Raw genomic sequence first — 18,005 nt, forward strand, 5'->3', positions numbered from 1 at the left:
CCAACTCGTCCACCTGTAGCAGGCTGGGCCGAAGTTCCTCCTTGTAGATTAATCCCACCCCTCCTCCTTTGCCCCCCTGCCTGGGTTTATGTAAAATTGTAAAGCCCTCAGGGCAGGCGGAGCCGACCTCCACTACCGCATCTGCCCCTATCCAAGTTTCCGTGAGGAATAGCGCGTCGAGCTTCAGATCTTCAACCAATAAAGCAATTTCTGTATGGTGCTTGACTAAAGATCTGCAGTTCAGCAGCCCACAATTAAGAATATTCGGCACCCTCGTACACCTATTGCCTGCCCACGCTCCCAAGTATGAGGATTTTTCAACAAACGTAGTCTGGGTAGTTACGGCATTATTCATCCTGCTCCCTATCTCTAGTAGCTGTATTCTGGAGTACGAAAGACGTACCTTAGTGCCAATATGGGGGTCGTCTGTCGTCCTGCACCCGTCCGGGACACGGACGGGCGCAGACGGGCTTGCCTCTGGTGCGCCTCTGGCGCGCCTGTGGCGCGCCTGTGGCGCGCCCGCTGCACGCGCGCGCTGCGCGCTTGCATATTGGTCAGTTATATAGCTGTTCCCCCTGTGGTTCTGGTGCCCCTGCCAATATGGCGCCTAACTACCGCCTCCGACCCTGTCCCAAGATGGTGCTGGCACAACGTGAAGGCAATGGGGATCACGCTCAAATAGCAGGTGAAAGAAAGTATATATTTTATGGTGCGAGTATGCGGAGGGCTAAGACCAATGTCATATTAACATAAGTACACAATAAAAGAACAAGAGTGGTCTAGCGGCTAACCGCATAAAAGTCCAAAGTCGATGGACAAAATTAACAGCAATGTAAGATTAAAAAATTCAGCAAAACAGCAGCAACCCCCGAGCCAGCCGCTCAGCTGCTCTGCAAGAGTGTGTCTTGTCGTAATAGGCTGCGCGCTTGCATATTGGTCAGTTTTATAGCTGTTCCCCCTGTGGTTCTGGTGCCCCTGCCAATATGGCACCTAACTACCGTCTCCGACCCTGTCCCAAGATGGTGCTGGCACAACGTGAAGGCAATGGGGATCCCGCTCAAATAGCAGGTGAAAGAAAGTATATATTTTATGGTGCGAGTATGCGGAGGGCTAAGACCAATGTCAGATTAACATAAGTACACAATAAAAGAACGAGAGTGGTCTAGCGGCTAACCGCATAAAAGACCAAAGTCGATCGACAAAATTAACAGCAATGTAAGATTAAAAAATTCTGTGCTTGTGCAGTGCTGAAATGTAGCATACTTGGGTAAATTGTTCTCTTGGTGGGAGTTGGGGTCTGGGGCATGGTTTGTCCGCAGATGTGCTTAGCTCAATTTTGCATGTGTGCCATTGTGCCCATCACCCCCTGTCCCCCCAGTCCCTGGTCGTTACTCACCCTGGTGCTGTTGTGCCCGGTCCTGTTGAGCAGTGTCCGGTCCCCTGACTCCAGCCACAGTCTCCCTACTGATGACTGTGGACACCATTTCCTCCATGTCGTCCAGCTCCTCCTATGGCCAGGACTACCACCTGCACTCTGCATTGCTGCCTTCCGGTTGTTGGCGAGTTTCAGCTTGGTTTTGCGTTTGACGTCATTCCAGCACCTCTTGACCTCTCCCATTGTCCTCTTCAGCACTCCGACTGCATTCACCTTGTCCATGATGGACTGCCATAGTCCATTTTTTGTTGCCAATGACACAGTGGAGGTGGCGAACAGTAGTTGATGGTGTTCGACCACCTCCGTTATCAGGTTCCTGTTTTCCTGCGGACTGAAGCGCTTCTTTCTACTCTTCTTGCTCTTCCCTGACCCCGAGGTCCCAGGCAGGTCCTCTGGGGGGCTTGTGGGGGTTCTGGTTCTCCTCCGTACTTGCTCCGGCAACATTCATTGTGCTTGGCTGTTGTTTGGCATTTGTTTGTCAGTTTGTTTTTTACTTTTATGGGGATTGTTTCTGCCTGATGCGTGTGAATTGCAGGCCTGTAGCTGGATTTCCCTGAATTTTGTATCCCGATTGGCCTCATCGCAGCTTTTTTTACGTTCAGGTTTCGCATTTTTGCGGCGTGTCGTTGATTTTACCGTGGTCAGTTGGCACGTTATCTGGTGACAATCGCATGGTACCGCCGTGTTGTGAATACCTGGTTAACATGGCGTAAATTTCCCGCGATGGACTGCGATGCTGAGGGTTGCGTTAAGTAACTTTTGCGATGGTTATCACACGTTCTTGAGAATATGCCCCTTTCTGCGTCAGGGAAGCTGGCTCTTTAATTTCAAACTTTGCTTAGTGGGCAACCAGTCAAGGCACCTGCTATATGACGTTCAATAACTTCGTACCACTGACATCATGAAGATCAATGCCACCAGGCTCCTATTTGCCCCCTTAATGGGTAACGGGTGTTCTATATGCCTCACGGTGCACAGAAGTTTGAACTTGACCTTCATATCCATTGTGAGCCAATGAAGCACTGTGAAAGCCTATTTTATGTCGTTGGGCATTCTGGTGGCCTAGTTTCAAAGCCTGGGGAGTCAGTGTCTTTGGCAGCCTTGAATAGACAATGTTATAATAGTCTCCACCAAGTCTCCTATCTGTTACCCCAGTAGTAGGTTGGAAGGAATGACGGGATTCTCCAGAGTAGGGAAAGAGAGAGATTGGTGCCCTTTTGCATCAAGGCTGTCTCATTACTCTCAAAGGCTCTAGGAGACAATTCCCACAACTTACTCATCTTCCGAGTCAATTCTGTCATTACTCCTGTCATGGCCAAGTAGTGTTTATATTGACCAATTACATACCTGCTCCCCAGTCAAGAAAGAATACAGAATTCTGATGCTTGTCTTCTGAGGGGCTTTGATATAGGGGTACAGTCTCCAGCTCTACATTAGCCCTCTCATATCGCTCAACCTCTTGAGCCTTGAAGGAAGGTGAGATGGAGCAGTTTTGGAGGATAAGCTCATTGAAATCAGCGAAGATTAAAATATTTGTGAAATGTGAGGATTGCTTTCAAGGTGGTGGACCCCACTGAAATCTATGGATGTCTTTTGGTTGTTTGAACTTGGAGAGTGGAGACTATGCTCCCTTAACAACTTTGAAATGCTGTGTATATTACAACAAGCCTGAACTTTTAAGCAATGCAAGTAAAGGAGCTACGGACACTCTTATCACCTTGAGATCTTTCTTCACGCTCTGACTGAAAGACAGGGTGAGGACTCTTTGCGGCCTGCTCCGACTGCAGCTACAAGCCCTTTCAGTGAAAGCAGCTTTATTTATTTGTCTATTATTTGCAGTTTTATATAGCGCAAACTCAACCCAAAGGTGTTGGAGCACTTCACAATCGCCCTACTTACATCTGACATTTGGAAAGCTTCCCTGGGAATGCATCCCATCCATTGCTTACCATTGGCTTTATGGTTCGTAACTCACACTTGTTTGCTTTCTATTTGCTGGCTTTACTTGTGTTAGGCTGTCCAGCTTGAGTTTTTCCCTTTCGTTGAGCAAAACCTGTGTACAAGGGCCCTTGTATTCTTCCACCAGTGCTTCTTTCTGTAAACAGGCCTTTAACCCCATGCCTGCTCATGACGGAACCACTCCGTCATGAGCCACGGGCGCCGTGTGCTCATGACGGAGTGGTTCCGTCATGCTGCGGCCGTTGCGGCCGCTCCGCCCACGCGGCACTGATTCCCTGCCTGTGCGGGCGAACAATGCAAGTGGGCGGAGTCGTGACGGAACCACTCCCTCATGAGCACAGCGCGCCCGTGGCTCATGGCGGAGTGGTTCCGTCAAGAGCATGGAGGCACCGCGCTCACCCCGAACTGCCCCAGCGCCGCGGAAAAATTCGTGCTGCGGCGAAGGGGATAAATCTTGTTCTTATCTTGTCACATTTGCTGTTCATTCAAAGACAGAGGTCAAATGTCAGGCTCCGTCTTCAGATGGAGATTGGTGTTTACTTTTCTTACTCTGACTTCAAAGCGAGAGAATTTATGTAACAATCATACTGGGTACTGGGGGTGTGCTGGAGGAGGGCTGTACGATATTATTTTAATAGCACACAACAAAATTTAAATATCTGTAAATGAACTGTGCAGATATTTCAGAATATATCTGAATTTGGAAAGCACAAATAAAGCACATGGTTTTGTAATTCTGAAGTTCGATGGAAAAATATATTTCAATACAATCAAAACAAATTAGTACAATAGGCGATGACATCTCCACATAGTATTGTTTGTGTGCTGTAATTTTATTATCAATATTACTATATATATGTGAAATATAATGGTAATTTTAATTGAAAATGTGTTTGTTCTAATGGCAGTGCGCTACCATACCATGCATACTTCAATTTACGCCACCACACTCTACTCCCTACCATTCCACCCAACTTCACTCTACTGTACACCACTGTACTCTATGCCTTTCCACTCTGAGTCACTGCACTCTACCCTGCACCACTCCACTCTAACCTGCACCACTCCACGACACTTCACTCTAGTGTGAAACAATCTACTCTACGGCACTGTACTCTATGCCACTCTATTCCACACTACTCCACTGCACTCTACACCACTGCAGTCTACACTGCGCCACTCGCCTCATACACCACTCTTCTCTATGCCACTGCACTCTACGCTAATGCACTCTACATCAGTGTACTCTAAGCCAGAGCACTCATTGCCACTTTCCTTGAAGCCAATGCACTCCGCACCCCTGCACTCTATGCCAATCTACTCTGCACCCCTGCACTCTATGGCACCATACTCTACTCTGCGCTACTGCACTCAACACCATGCCACTGTGCGCCACTCTATTTCTGCTCTGCACCACTGTACTCTATGCTATTGCTCTCTATACTACTCTATGCCACTGCACTCTACACCACTCTGCTCTTGTCATATGGTCGTTAGGGTCATTGTCGACATTGCTAAGTTAGCCTGAGCTCTGCTGCCATGATGCTGCTTTTGCGCACATTACTACATGACTTTATTTTGCAAGACTCTGTCTGTGCCTTTCACATGAGAACTTTCTGTGTTCTCTGCTTATTCCTAGAGTTTAGTCTGAACACGTAGTACAAGGTCGATAAACAATGCCCCTTGTTATTCTGTTCTGGTCAGTCCCTAGCACTTAGATAAAACGTGCTACCCAGACACAGCTGCTGGAATATCGTGCTTTGATATTATGAGGATGCATGTGCGTTTAACACACACTTGGAAAGGGACCTTTCCAGGGAGAAGAGCTATGCAGTTCCTATGATGTAACGCTACTATCTAGGCACTAAGGTATGGGGTCTGCTGACAAAGCCCAGAGATCTTCTTTTATATAATAAAACTTTACCTATCCAAGGGGAGGGTGTTTAGGCCTTATAGTCCTTTATCAACTGTCTGTTTACCATGATATCCCCTTTTGTAATCTATGGACTTGCTACAATGCTAACTGTTTTAGGTTTATGCGTTTTGCTACTGGCAGTGGCTCGTATACTGCATTCTAGAGCACTATAGTTAAAGTAAACATTTTAAACTATAACAGTGACTCTGACTATTCTTATTGTGGACCAGTACGAGTGAGAGAACGAAAAGGTATGTCTTGTTCCCGCGATTCCTGAGAGAGTCGGGAGTGTTGTGTTCTGGGTTGTCTAATCATTTGTAGCTTCGTGATTATGTAGGAGAACGAATGAGACACTATAGCTAGTCGGTTTTGGGATTGTGGGTACTGAGGCGGTAGGAAGGCTTAGCCCCTATACACCGAAGTCCTGTTTTCCTGTGCATAGTTCTGTGTATGTGCAGAATCCCTGCAACACTCTACACCACTACACTCTACTCTGCAACAGTGTACTCTCTTCCACTGAACTCTATGCCACTCAACTCTTCACCACTGCACTGCAGTCTACTCTGTGCCACTCTAATCTACACCAATGCACTTTTCGCTACTACACTCTACACCACTACACTATATGCCAATCCACTCTATGACACTCTAATCTACTCTGTACCACTGCACTCTATGCCACTGAACTCTATGCCACTCTCCCCCGTACCACTGCACTCTACACTTCACTAGTCCACTCTATCCTGCACCACTCCACACCACTTCACTCTACTCTGAAGCAATCTACTCTATGCCACTGCACTCTGTGCTGCTCTACTCCACACTGCACTACTACACTCTATGCCACTGCACCACTCCACTCTACTCTGCACCACTCTATGCTACTGCACTCTAAGTTGCTCTACTCGTCAATGCACACTGTCACTATACTCTCTGCTAATGCACTTAACGCCAGTCTACTCTGCATCTCTGCACCACTGCACTCTACACCACTATACTCTACTCTGCAACACTCTTCACCACTGCACTCTACGCCACTTCACTCTAGGCCACTCTATGACACTTCACTCCAGGATACTCCACTCTGACACTCTCCTCCATTACACTATAATCCACTTTCTAGCAATCCACTCCACTCTATGCCTCTCCACTCAACGCCCCCTCCCACTCTAAGCTCCTCTACGACACTTTACTGTAGGCCACTCTTCGCTACGCCACTCCACTCTACTCCACGCCACTCCACTCTGACACTTTACTCCACTCTACAATGCTTTTCGCCACTCCACTCTACAACACTCCACTCCATGAAACTCTATGACACTCCACTCTGACACTCCACAACACTCTACTCCACTCTATACCATTCAACTCTACTACACTACACCATTCTATGCTACTCCACGGCAATCTACTCCGCTCTACGCCACTCTACTCTACGAGACTCTACTCCACTCAATGCAACTCTCTCTATGCCACTCCACATTACTTTACTCTATGCCACTCTACACCACTCCACGACACTCCACTCTGCAACACTCTATGCCTCTCCACTCTACCCCATTCCACTCCTCTATGCCATTCCACTCTACAACACTCTATTTAACTCTACGCCATTTTTCTCCCTCTACGCCATTCCACTTTACTTTACTCCACGTCACTCTGTTACTCTAAGACACCCAATGCCCTTCCACTCTTTCCACAACAATCTTCTCTACTCTACACCACTCCACGCTACTTTCCTTTATACCACTAACGTTTATCCATGCTGAACAGTATTCCCACTGATGTATATAACATGGCTAAAACACATTGACAAAGTCAAAAGCTCTTGCATAGGTGGGACCTATTGGCTTTGCCAATGCTCATTTTTGTACACAGAGAGAATTAGTGGTTTGTCCAGAATCACAGGATGTCGAGCTAACTCTGAGGCTCGAACCTGGTTCCCTAGCTCCCAAGTCGGCCATATCCTGCGAGGTCAGCCTGTATGCACAGTCGTCACACACAGGCTCTTTACCTAACTACTCTGTAGAACTCTGGCTTCTCAATCGAGAAAACACTGAGAAGTGTTCTGCTTCTCCGCCGAGCTCCTGCGGGACCCTGCGTCTACCCACCCCATCGAGACCCAGAGCGGTTTCTCCGCCTCCATCCCTACCTCTTCTCCCGATGCGGCTTCATCAGACAGGCAGCGTGAAATCCACCCTGGCGGCGCAGCCTCTCACGGGCTTCGGCGTCCGGGGATAAGCTCGTCTCCTCCGTGTCGATCACGGGCGGATTTCACGGTCCAGGCACTGTGGAAATGTCGGATTCCACGCCTGTCACGAGATGAATGGAAAGGGAGCGCTAATGGAAAAGGGCTCTTCACGGACAGCGTCCCCTAAGCAGACGCTTGTCAAACACCAGGCCGGGGGCGGGACGGATGCGAACGAGGCGCGCGCCGGCCGCGGTCCAGAACACCGTGGGTTATTCATTGTAGGTGCACGCGGAGGAATCATGCTTCCTCGGCATGAGGTCAAGAGGGGTCCAACGGAATGAGTGAAATATCTTAGGAATTCACAAACTGAAGGCAAATTGACTTGCAACTGATGTTGCAATGTCCTCGTTATTCCCTGAAAAACTGGCGGCATTACACTTCGCTGCCTCCCTGCGGGGGGCCCATATTTGACCACATTATGTATCTGTTCTCCATTGTATTTCGTCCTGCTGGACGGATCACCTGTCGAGGCGGCCATATACACTGAGGTTGACCAACCTACCTAGATCAGAAGTGGATTGTGTCTGGAGAGTCTAACATCTGTTGACCAATTTCCAACTTGCCCCCAAAAGTTGAGTAAATAGATATGCGTTTTATAGAGACCCAGGTGTTGCCTTGTCGCCACGAGGTGACTCCCTGTGTGAAAAGAGAACCTGGGTTGTGTAGCTACGAAAGAGCAGTTAACGTTTAGCTGGATGTGAGGGGAGCTGCCTAGTTTGCATTCTTTGGCCCCTATTCCATTTTAAATCCTTCATTCGAATGGAAGAGAAAGAAAGTAAAAGGAAGGAGAAGAAGAAATAAAAAGGAAAGAGTAAAAAACAAAATGAAATGTGTGCAAGAAAGAAAGGATGAGAGAAAAAAAGCAAAAGGCAATGAGAGAGAGAAAGTAAGGAGAGGAAGGAAGAAATGAGAGACAAAGGGAAAGAAAGGACCGATAAAGCCTGTGACAGAGAAAAAGAGAAGGATGCAAAATAGAAATGCAGTGAGAAAGAAAGAGGTGTGAATGGGAGACAGAGAAAGGAAAGGAGAGAGAGAAAAAAGTGGGGAGAGAGCTTCAGAAATGGAAGGAAAAAGATGACATAAGAACAAACGAGGAAAATGGAAAGGACGAAAGATGAGGACAATAGAAACAGAAACAAAAGGAGAGGCCAGGGAAAAAGACGAGTGAAGGCAGAGCAAAGAGATAGAATAACAAGAAGAAGAAAGGAAGAAAAAAGAAACATAATTCAAACAGAAGAAAGAAAGGAGAAAAGGAAAAAGGAGCAAAAGAAAGAAATTGAAGTGAAAGTAGATGAAGAAAGAGGGATAAAGAAAAAGGTAGAAATTGATAAGAACAAGGAAAGAGCAAGTCAGAAACCAATGACCAAAGAAAAGAGAAAAGGAAAGCGAAGAGAAGAAGACAGGTCGAGGGAAGAAAAGAGGAGGAAATAGGTAAGAAGGAAACAGTTGACTAAAAGAGAGGAGAAAAGAAGAAAAAAAGATAAAGAACAAACAAATAGTGAATAATAGATAAAAACATGAAAGGAGGGCAACATGAGACAGTAGTGTGTCCGGGATACATTTGTTATGATCAGAATAAAGGAGTTAAACTATGTACAGAAAACGAGGGTGTGTGAATATAAAAGATACCCACAGTGGTTCATCGAGACCCAGATCTGAAGATTCTTTTACATTGTCTGAAAAAGATCCACAGTAAGTCAGTCATCGAGGAATCCAACACGATGGCCGCAAATCCAAGGAACTGTAATTACCCTTATATTTGCCTTCCTTCAGTGCAAGCTAAAGAGGCTAACATGCATGCACAAAGTCCGCACTGTGTGCGTCAACCCTCACACTAAGAGAACGAGCAGTTTTTCGACTTTGCACTTGCCAGGGAAGTGTTTTTGGACTTAAAATAGTTTCTGCACAGGAATATTCCTCATTTTTGTCTTCACACAGTGGGTATTTCCTCATATTAGTATAAGTTCTTCGAGGAGTAAGCCTTAATATTTGTCTATGAGGAAGTCATCAGGAGAATAAGTGAGTTCAAAAGATTACCAACATGAACAATAAGTAAGTGACTCTTCAGTACTTTGGTAAAGGGGCATAGGCTCAATAAAAGAAGCTCGTCAGAGAAATTTTGGATCTGTGAGAAACTTTTATAATTCAAAAGACTGTGAATATGTATATTAAATCCACACAGAAGGAGCGGACAATTATTATGAATTCATCCACAATTGATTATTGAAGTGCATAAATAATCAAAATTCCAATGCAAGCTTCCTAGTCCACTTGTCTTTATTGACACTTGTTCCAAACTCTTCAAAACACAGATCAATCAATATTTCAATACAGCCAGCAGGGCCGGACTGGGAACCCAAATCGGCCCTGGCAAATTGCTCGGTCGCCTCCCCCCGGGATTGGGCGTGCCGCCGAGCTCATTGCTAGGGCCGGTTTTCGGCCGATTTTGTTACAGGGACGATTTTGCAGCTATGCTGCAAAAACGTCCCTGTAACAAAAACGGCCCCCAGGGGCCCAAAAGCGGCCCCCACCTGTGCGGCGCAACGGGGGATTGCCCGGTGCCCGCTACGGCCAGTCCGGCCCTGACAGCCAGCCTACGCGTTTCGTCCCCCATGGGACATCATCAGGGTTGAATCATTTTCATGTTACTGTCCATTCTTATTCTTTTTCCAATTTTCCGATATTTCTATTTTATGATGCAAATTATTTTTATAATGTCGAACGAATTCCTGTCAATTGCTCTTCCAGCCTTCCTAATCAATTTCCAAAATTTCTATTTTGTGATGCTAATTCTTCTTATTATGTCCAAGCATCTCCATGAAGTTCTCTCCTCTGCAGCCAGGCCCGATAAATCCCACAGGCAGTCTCATCTCAACTAGCAGAACACCAATCACCCACAAAGACATGACCTCCACCCTTAATCTCCTTGTAGCCCTTCCCTGCTATTTTTCCTCCGTTGTGCTCAACCCTTGGCCTTTCCTGTTTCGATTCAACTGTTTGGTCTATACTCGTTATTTGCTGAACATGTACTGATGAAAAGCGCTCTGATACCCCTGGGTCTTGCCAAAGCTATATAAAACGCTTAAATAAATAAAATAAATAAATACTGTTAAGGATATATTTATAAGTGCATCGCATATGTTTAATGACAACCCAGTAATAGAACATAAATATTTGTGTTTAATCGCAGATGCACACATCACCAGCTCACCAAACTTCTAGAGTACATATGCTAAGAGAGAGTGAAACATAGAAAAGGTGAAGAATAAGAAAATTCAGAGGGTAGCATCACCATCTTCTGAGACCGTCCCTCTCTTTCCGCCCATATCCTTTCCCCTCTGCAGGTGCATAGCATAGGAGTTGTACAGACAATTTTGGTGCATGAAACTGTGGAGAAGAATTGGGAGTTTATCTTCTGTTCCTCTGTTCCTGAAGAGACCGCTGGCACAAGGTGTTGGGATCCAATCATTATCACGCCTGCCGAGTTCCCAAAAGACTACATTTCCCATGATGCCTGTATGTGGGAAAGGATTTAGTCCGGAACGTCACGCAGGAAGTGGCGTGTAATTCTGGTTCGTTGGTTACTCTTTCTCAGCCGAACGAGAGTGGAAGCTTGAAGGCGTCGTTCGGGGAAACTCCGGAGCGAGAGCCTGGTTTGGAGATTCATCGGCGGTGAAGACTCATTGCAGGTAGCGTGAGTACTCGAGGAAATCTCCTGGGTAATCTGGTGTTCGACGCCCTTGTGTTTAGCTAGCGACTTCGGACTAAGATTGCTCATAGAGCGGAATACTTTGGTGCTACCGAGTATTGCCGTTTCTTTACCTGGGTTATCTAGCGGCTTCGGACGAAGCTCGCTCATAGAGCGGAATACTTTGGTGCTACCGAGTATTGCCGTGTCTTTACATTGCAAGATTACTTTGGCTTACTAAGAAGCCAAAACACAGCGGAATACGGCAGTGAAGCAACCACGTATTAACGTGTGTGTTCTTCATTACTTTATATATACTTTAGATTTGAGGGGACAAAGACACGCAGTGGATTTTAGCGGTACTCCGCTGATTTGGCACAGAGGGAACTCTCTGTGTTCTATTCAAACCTGATTCTGGTCACTTTATACTTTGGTTTCACGGTGGTGAGGCAACCCCATTTGAACTCTCATTTTGTACTGGTATTACCTGGAGAGGGATTTTACCTCCATTTACCTAGAACATCACCTTTGGTTACCTGCATTTCTCATGGAGTAATATTTGAATACCCTGCTGAACTGTTTAGTGATTAATGCCTGTCTTTTTAGAAACCCCTAGGTATGTACGATACATGAGTTGGTATGTATTGTTTGGTACGTTGAAATTGAGTCTGTGGAATTAATGGTGCAAGTTCTTTATTTAAAAGGTCTGAATTACGTGAATAATTCCCCAGGGTTATGCAACAGCATTATACAGTGCAGGTATATACCTTTTTCTAGCGAGATATTAATGAGAGTAGAGATTTATGCCCTGTTTACATATTTGTGTTTTGTTGTTGCAGGTTCTATTCCACTGCTGTCCCTTCCCTTCCCTTTCTTTTTCCCTCGCCTGATCTTTCGAATACCCAGTACATATTTATATTTCTGGGTGTTGGTAATATTGGGAGGTGGACCTATTTTCTGCTATGATTGGATCCTGCGGAGCTGGGTCTGACAGAATTACGGGCCCACGTATTTAGCTCCGCCCGATCCAGCCGGGGTAGGGAATGGCTACCATGGAGGATGTCCTCCAGGCACTAGTTTTGGTACAACAGGAATTGGCATCCTCAAAAGCTGAAACAGCAGCCCTGAGAGATAAGGTAGAAAAGCTGTCTAGAAATCCTTTTGATGTCTCTCCCGTGGCTTCTCAGATACAGGTTACTGTGCCTCCTCCTATCCCATTGGCAAGTCCTGAAAGGTATGCAGGGGATCCTTTGAAGATACAGGCGTTTCTTACGCAGATAATGCTGCATTTTTCCTGCAAACCAGCCTTCTTCCTTAATAATCAATCTAGAGTGGCTTTTGCGATTTCCTATTTGGTAGGGGATGCGGCCAATTGGGCTGTTCCTTTATTCAGGAACAATGATGCAGTATTATCTGATTGGACGGTGTTCAGGGCAGAATTTGAGAGGGTTTTTGATCGCAGGGCGACAACGCTCAGTGCGATAAGGAATTGTTGGAACTTAAGCAATGAAGAAATGATTTGGCTACGTATTTGACTACCTTCAACAGATTAGTGGCGGAAACAGCCTGGCCTGAGGAAAAGAGCATGTCTTTGTATTATCAGGGGCTGAGAGAGGAGATGAAGGATGTCTTGGCCCAAATAGACCCACAGCCCACCTCTTGCACTGACATGATTAATTTAACCTTGCGTTTGGATGGGAGAATGTCAGAGAGAGGGGGAGAGAAAAAAAGTGGGAGAGGGGTTACTATAGAGTAGAGAGATTTTCACGCCGACCTATATCTAATACTGAGACGACTCCTGAACCCATGGAAATAGGGGATTTTCGGATCTCTTTGTCCAAAGAAGAGAGAGAGAGCAGACGGGTACAGTGTTTGTGCATGTACTGTGGAAAAAAAAGGTAATTATGTTAGACAATGTCCCACTAAACCAAAGTCCTCCAAAGCATGGTCCAGGAATAAGAGAGTGGCTGTGTCCACCTCATTACCCTACAGCAGGTACAGGAGTTCCTCTTGGTAGTGAGAATAGTAGAAAGGGTTGGCAACTCCCCTCGTTGGCTACCTCCGATTTGCAGGATACAGAAACACACATCATGTTCCCTATGACTCTTGAGTGTAGTGACCAGTCTCATAAGGTAAAGGTTATGTTAGATTCCGGCGCTACAGGAAACGTTATCGATAGCGGATTGGTCACGACTCTAGGGTTACAAAGGGTACCTAGGAAGACAGCAGAAGAGGTGTTTGCCGTAGATGGCAAGCCTTTAAAATCTGATTTGATTGTTGAGCAAACGGAAATACTTCAATTGACCTTGGTCGTGGAGGAGGAAAAACGTATGGATAACTTATCTCTGAATATCATAGAAGCCCCACAGTATGAAGTTATCCTCGGTATGCCCTGGTTATGTCACCATAACCCCACTATAGATTGGAAGACTAAATCTATTCGGTTTCATTCCAAAGAATGTAAAGAACATTTAGGGCCATATGTAGGTAAAAGTGAAATACCGAATTCTTAATACCGAATTTTACTGAATCGGTATTAAGAATTCGGTATTTCCGATGTAGGTAAAAAATCTGTATTTGTTACCGATTCTGTAAATTTCGGAAAAAAACAATACCAAATCCTTAATACTGATCGGTATTACCGAATCTGTATTACCGAATCGGTAAATACCAAATCGGTATTTCAAAATAGCAGCAATTGAGGAATCAGCCAATCCTGTGCATCCACCCCACCTCCCAACCAGGAAGTGGCCACACCCATGCAGGTGCATTGCATCTGAACCTTCTGGAGAGGCAGGGAGTGCAGAGGAGAACACAGGAGCAACAGTGAGAACTTTCCCTAAAAAATACTGCATAATGGCCAACAAGGAGACCGAAAATGAAGCTGCAGAAAGGAAAAGAAAGCTAAAATTTAGCGAAAGGGAGCTTCAGATCCTGATTGAGGAGGTGGTTAAACATCACACAAAGCTTAAATCAAGCCCTGGCACACATTTGTAATCATTAAAACATGTCAATAACATAAGTTTCCAAGCAAATACATAAAGAAGAAAGAGTAATTTAATGATTTTTCTTGTTGAGACTCCAGCCAACACGTGTTTCGTCGTTCGGGACAAGATACCCGCGACTTCCTCAGGGCTGGAAAGCATACATAAAAGCAGAGTGTAAGCCCAAACATTCGGGCGTCAATAATACAGTCATAGTTATGTGAGTTGTAAGTGGACCCAACTGTGCTCCTCAAATCACCTCATATATCCCTAAAGAAAGTGCAACTGCATCCAATATAGGACAATGGAATCAATACTTCCTGTGTCAAGAACATTTCCAAACATCATGTTCCTATGTTAGTCAATAGAGGGTGTCTAACGTACCAAGTCAAACAATATTGATGTCCACCCTAGGGACAGAGGGGGTGGACCCATGATAGGTAGGGGGATGGGTAGGAGTATTCATGCCATTCATAACCACCATGCCAGTGATATCCCATATGCATATTTTATAGGGGTCAGCTTGCTCGTAGAATCCATGCCTACCTTCAGGTCAATGAAAAGGTCTTGTGTGCCTAAAAATAAAATAGAAATGTATATAGTGTGTATCCTATTAAGATTTCATCCATGTAGATACCAACCATAAGGTAAAGAACATACCTTCTGACTGGTTATAATTCCATCCCAGCCTAAGTACGGCTGGGCAAGTTGCATGTGTTCCATGAAGAAAGTTATTTTAGCAAATATCTGCAAGAATATGATAAAATAGTATTTAGAAAGATGGAGCAGTTTGCTCCTAAATGCAAATATTAACATCAGGCATGAAGTGCATATTTAATTTAAAAGTTTTCTGGAAAAGCTTTCCAATCATTGTACTGACAAACGTCTCCATTAGATTGACTATTTGTACTTATTTACCAAGTGAATTCTAGTTTCATTATTATAAGTATATTGTGAGAGTGAAATATACCACTCGAAAGAATTTGAACCGTGATCCTGATGTGTAATTCATACAATCGCCAGAATTAAATAATCATAGGATACAAGGAGCAGATCCCAGTGTATAAGAAATAGCCATGAGATCATAGTATACGGTTCCCAAGTAAACCGACTTAGTGCACGAGTGGCCACTAGAATTATAGAAAGATCAAGTGCTAGATGACAGGCTTACCGACGATGCACGATGTGGAGTATACCTCATGCTAGGTGAGGGGCTGCGTATTCAGTCAGCCTACGACGCGCTAAAGTATCAAAAAATATACAAAGATTCAAGAAACCTATTTAAAGAAATCTAAGTCCAGATTCAAATTAGGCATCCACAGACAATAATATACCTGTATTACACAGCGTCAGAATCTGAGTTCAGTCCACCGGCATCTCAGTATGGCTGCAGTGTTCCGTAGATACCCAGAAGTACCTCCTTTATTATTTCTGAGACCGAATGACTAGCGCGTAACAGAGAACCACAGCGGTAACGAGGTCGGCCGCCATCTTAAGGATCTTATTAGACAGTGTGAATCTCGTAGTTATTTTCTGTCATAAGTAACCTTCAGTAGATTACGTCCATATCCGTCCCAGTCTTCCGGCGAGAACTAACTTAATGTGTTTACTAGTTATATTATCTATATTCCGGACATATCTATTATTCTGTTAGTAGAGTTACCCTAATAAATAATTGATACGGGTCGATGGCGTCGGAAGTAACGATTTCAGCCGCCATCTTAGAACGGTCACCCCGTCTTGATGGTTAATTTAATTTGAATAGAAATATACAAAATTAATTGGAACTGAGTCGGTAGTCCCCACAGAATTTATTTTGTTAAAGAATCACCATAATCGAGGCGAACTTCTTTAAAAATTAGCACTACATAGAATAAGTAATTAGTACCTAAGGTATTGGGTCAAAGTTTACCATAATGATTTAACAAATTGGTTAGTGCACTACCCGGTTCAGGGGTGGGATAAGTAATCAGGGTGTTATTATCCCGTTACATTCTGAGTCTTCATAAAGTGGAAATTATCAATATCCAGAGTTGGGTGAGGGAAAACGAGAAAAGTAGATCAGTATCTATGGGAGATATATATTAGAGGTCCCTTGTAATAAAGGTGGGTATTTTAGTAAAGGTTAGTCAAAAGACCTTGATAATAATGTCTATCATATGCACATTATTGTTTGGCTTTATGTCAAACCCCATCGAAAAGATGTATGATATCTAAGAAAATTCTACCATGAATGATTACAGTTTGAAACAAGCCCTAACCAACAGTATTTTTTATGCATGCGAAATAGTATTGAGATCATTGTATTCTTAATGCTTAATATTGGTTAGGTGACCATTACATGTTACATTTATATGACAATTAGCAGTTGTAGTTTTAACGTTGTCAATACATATCAGAGTAGTACAGAGATCATTGTATCCTAAGCACTCGATAATAATTGGGTGACATAAACAAGTTATAGGTATCTTGCAATTTACAGTCCTAATTATTCATAACATTGTCAATATCACAAGTGTGTTACTCGCCATGTTAGTAAAATGAAGTCATTCTAGATCCAATAGAAATGCATTTTCACATTCATGTATCATGTCCATGCTATGGTTGGCCATCTGAAAGTCATTATTTGCAAGTCCTGAGTTATGCACATTCAGTCCCCTAGGAAGCAGTGTAATTCATGATCTGTGTTCATCCTGTGTTCGACCGCTTGAAGCTTCATAATCCATAAAGCCTCCCTGCGTCTTAGATATAGTTCCTTCTTGCCACCCCTCGGGTCCATGTTAATCTGTTCAATTCCACAAAATACAAATGTTTTGTGTGTCCCCTGAGCATGGCATTCATTGATATGTGTCGCAGTCGCATATCTGGTGTCATTATGTTTGATGGACCTCAGATGCTCGTATATTCTCTCTTTTAGGGCCCTGATCGTGCTTCCTATATAGAAGCTGCCACATCCACATTTGATCATATATATCACATAACGGCTGTTACAGTTGATCATTTGTCTCATCTCATATTGTTTACCTAGGTGACTATGAAAGACTTTGGTGTTATTCATTGCTAAGGGGCAGATTTTACATCCATCACATTTGTAAAATCCCATACATTTTTGTGTTAACCAATTTGGTCTTTGAATCTGTTTGGGATAGCTAGGACTGACCCATGCTTTGATATTTTTACCTCGTCTATATGTAATCAGAGGTTGATTCGTAATATATTTGGTCAATGATTTGTCATTCCTCAATATCCCCCAGTGCTTTTTCATGCTATTTCTAAGGGTTTTTGCTACTTCATTATAGTTTTTTATCAGTCTAACTTGTGGAGAGGTTGCACCTTTAGCATGCTTGTCTTTTAGAGTGTTCTCTCTCTTTGTTCTTATGATTTTTTTTTTTTTATTTGTGATTTTTTGTTGAACAACAAATCATAAGAACAAAGAGAGAGGACACTCTAAAACTGCTAACAAACTATAATAAAGTAGCAAAAATATATTACGAATCAACCTCTGATTACATATAGACGAGGTAAAAATATCAAAGCATGGGTCAGTCCTAGCTATCCCAAACAGAGATGGAGTTGTCCTTGGAAGAGAGCAGAGGTCGCGAACAGCCAACAGTGCCAGTGGATGCAGGATCGCAGTCTCCCACAGTGCGATCACACACAGGTGCCAGACGCGGCAGGGCTAGGGAACCCAGTCCCCATTTGCAGGGTGAGGAGCATGGTGTGTTCGCAGGGCTGGAGGTGTGCATGGTAAAGGTTCAGCACCTGCAAGGGAA

At 44.2% G+C, this 18,005-nt stretch overlaps 2 long non-coding RNA genes across 4 annotated transcripts in view; one reads left to right on the top strand and one right to left on the bottom strand.

Annotated features, from left to right (window-relative positions):
* LOC146858334 (uncharacterized) overlaps nt 1–18,005 on the bottom strand; it is a 446,373-nt gene that overhangs the window by 106,124 nt on the left and 322,244 nt on the right. Inside the window, exon 4 of one of the 3 annotated variants that reach the window (XR_014979684.1) lies at nt 17,844–17,994. The exons of the other annotated variants lie outside the window; for them this stretch is intronic. This is a non-coding gene — a long non-coding RNA (uncharacterized LOC146858334). Of the gene's footprint in view, nt 1–17,843; nt 17,995–18,005 lie in introns of those variants that run through there. 3 annotated transcript variants of the gene reach the window in all.
* The window catches only part of LOC146858335 (uncharacterized), a 362,152-nt gene continuing 355,301 nt past the window's right edge, over nt 11,155–18,005 (top strand). Inside the window, exon 1 of the long non-coding RNA XR_014979681.1 lies at nt 11,155–11,249. This is a non-coding gene — a long non-coding RNA (uncharacterized LOC146858335). The remainder of the gene's footprint in view (nt 11,250–18,005) is intronic.

This window comes from Triturus cristatus, chromosome 3_2, assembly GCF_964204655.1.
Source record: "Triturus cristatus chromosome 3_2, aTriCri1.1, whole genome shotgun sequence".
Taxonomy (NCBI): domain Eukaryota; kingdom Metazoa; phylum Chordata; class Amphibia; order Caudata; family Salamandridae; genus Triturus; species Triturus cristatus.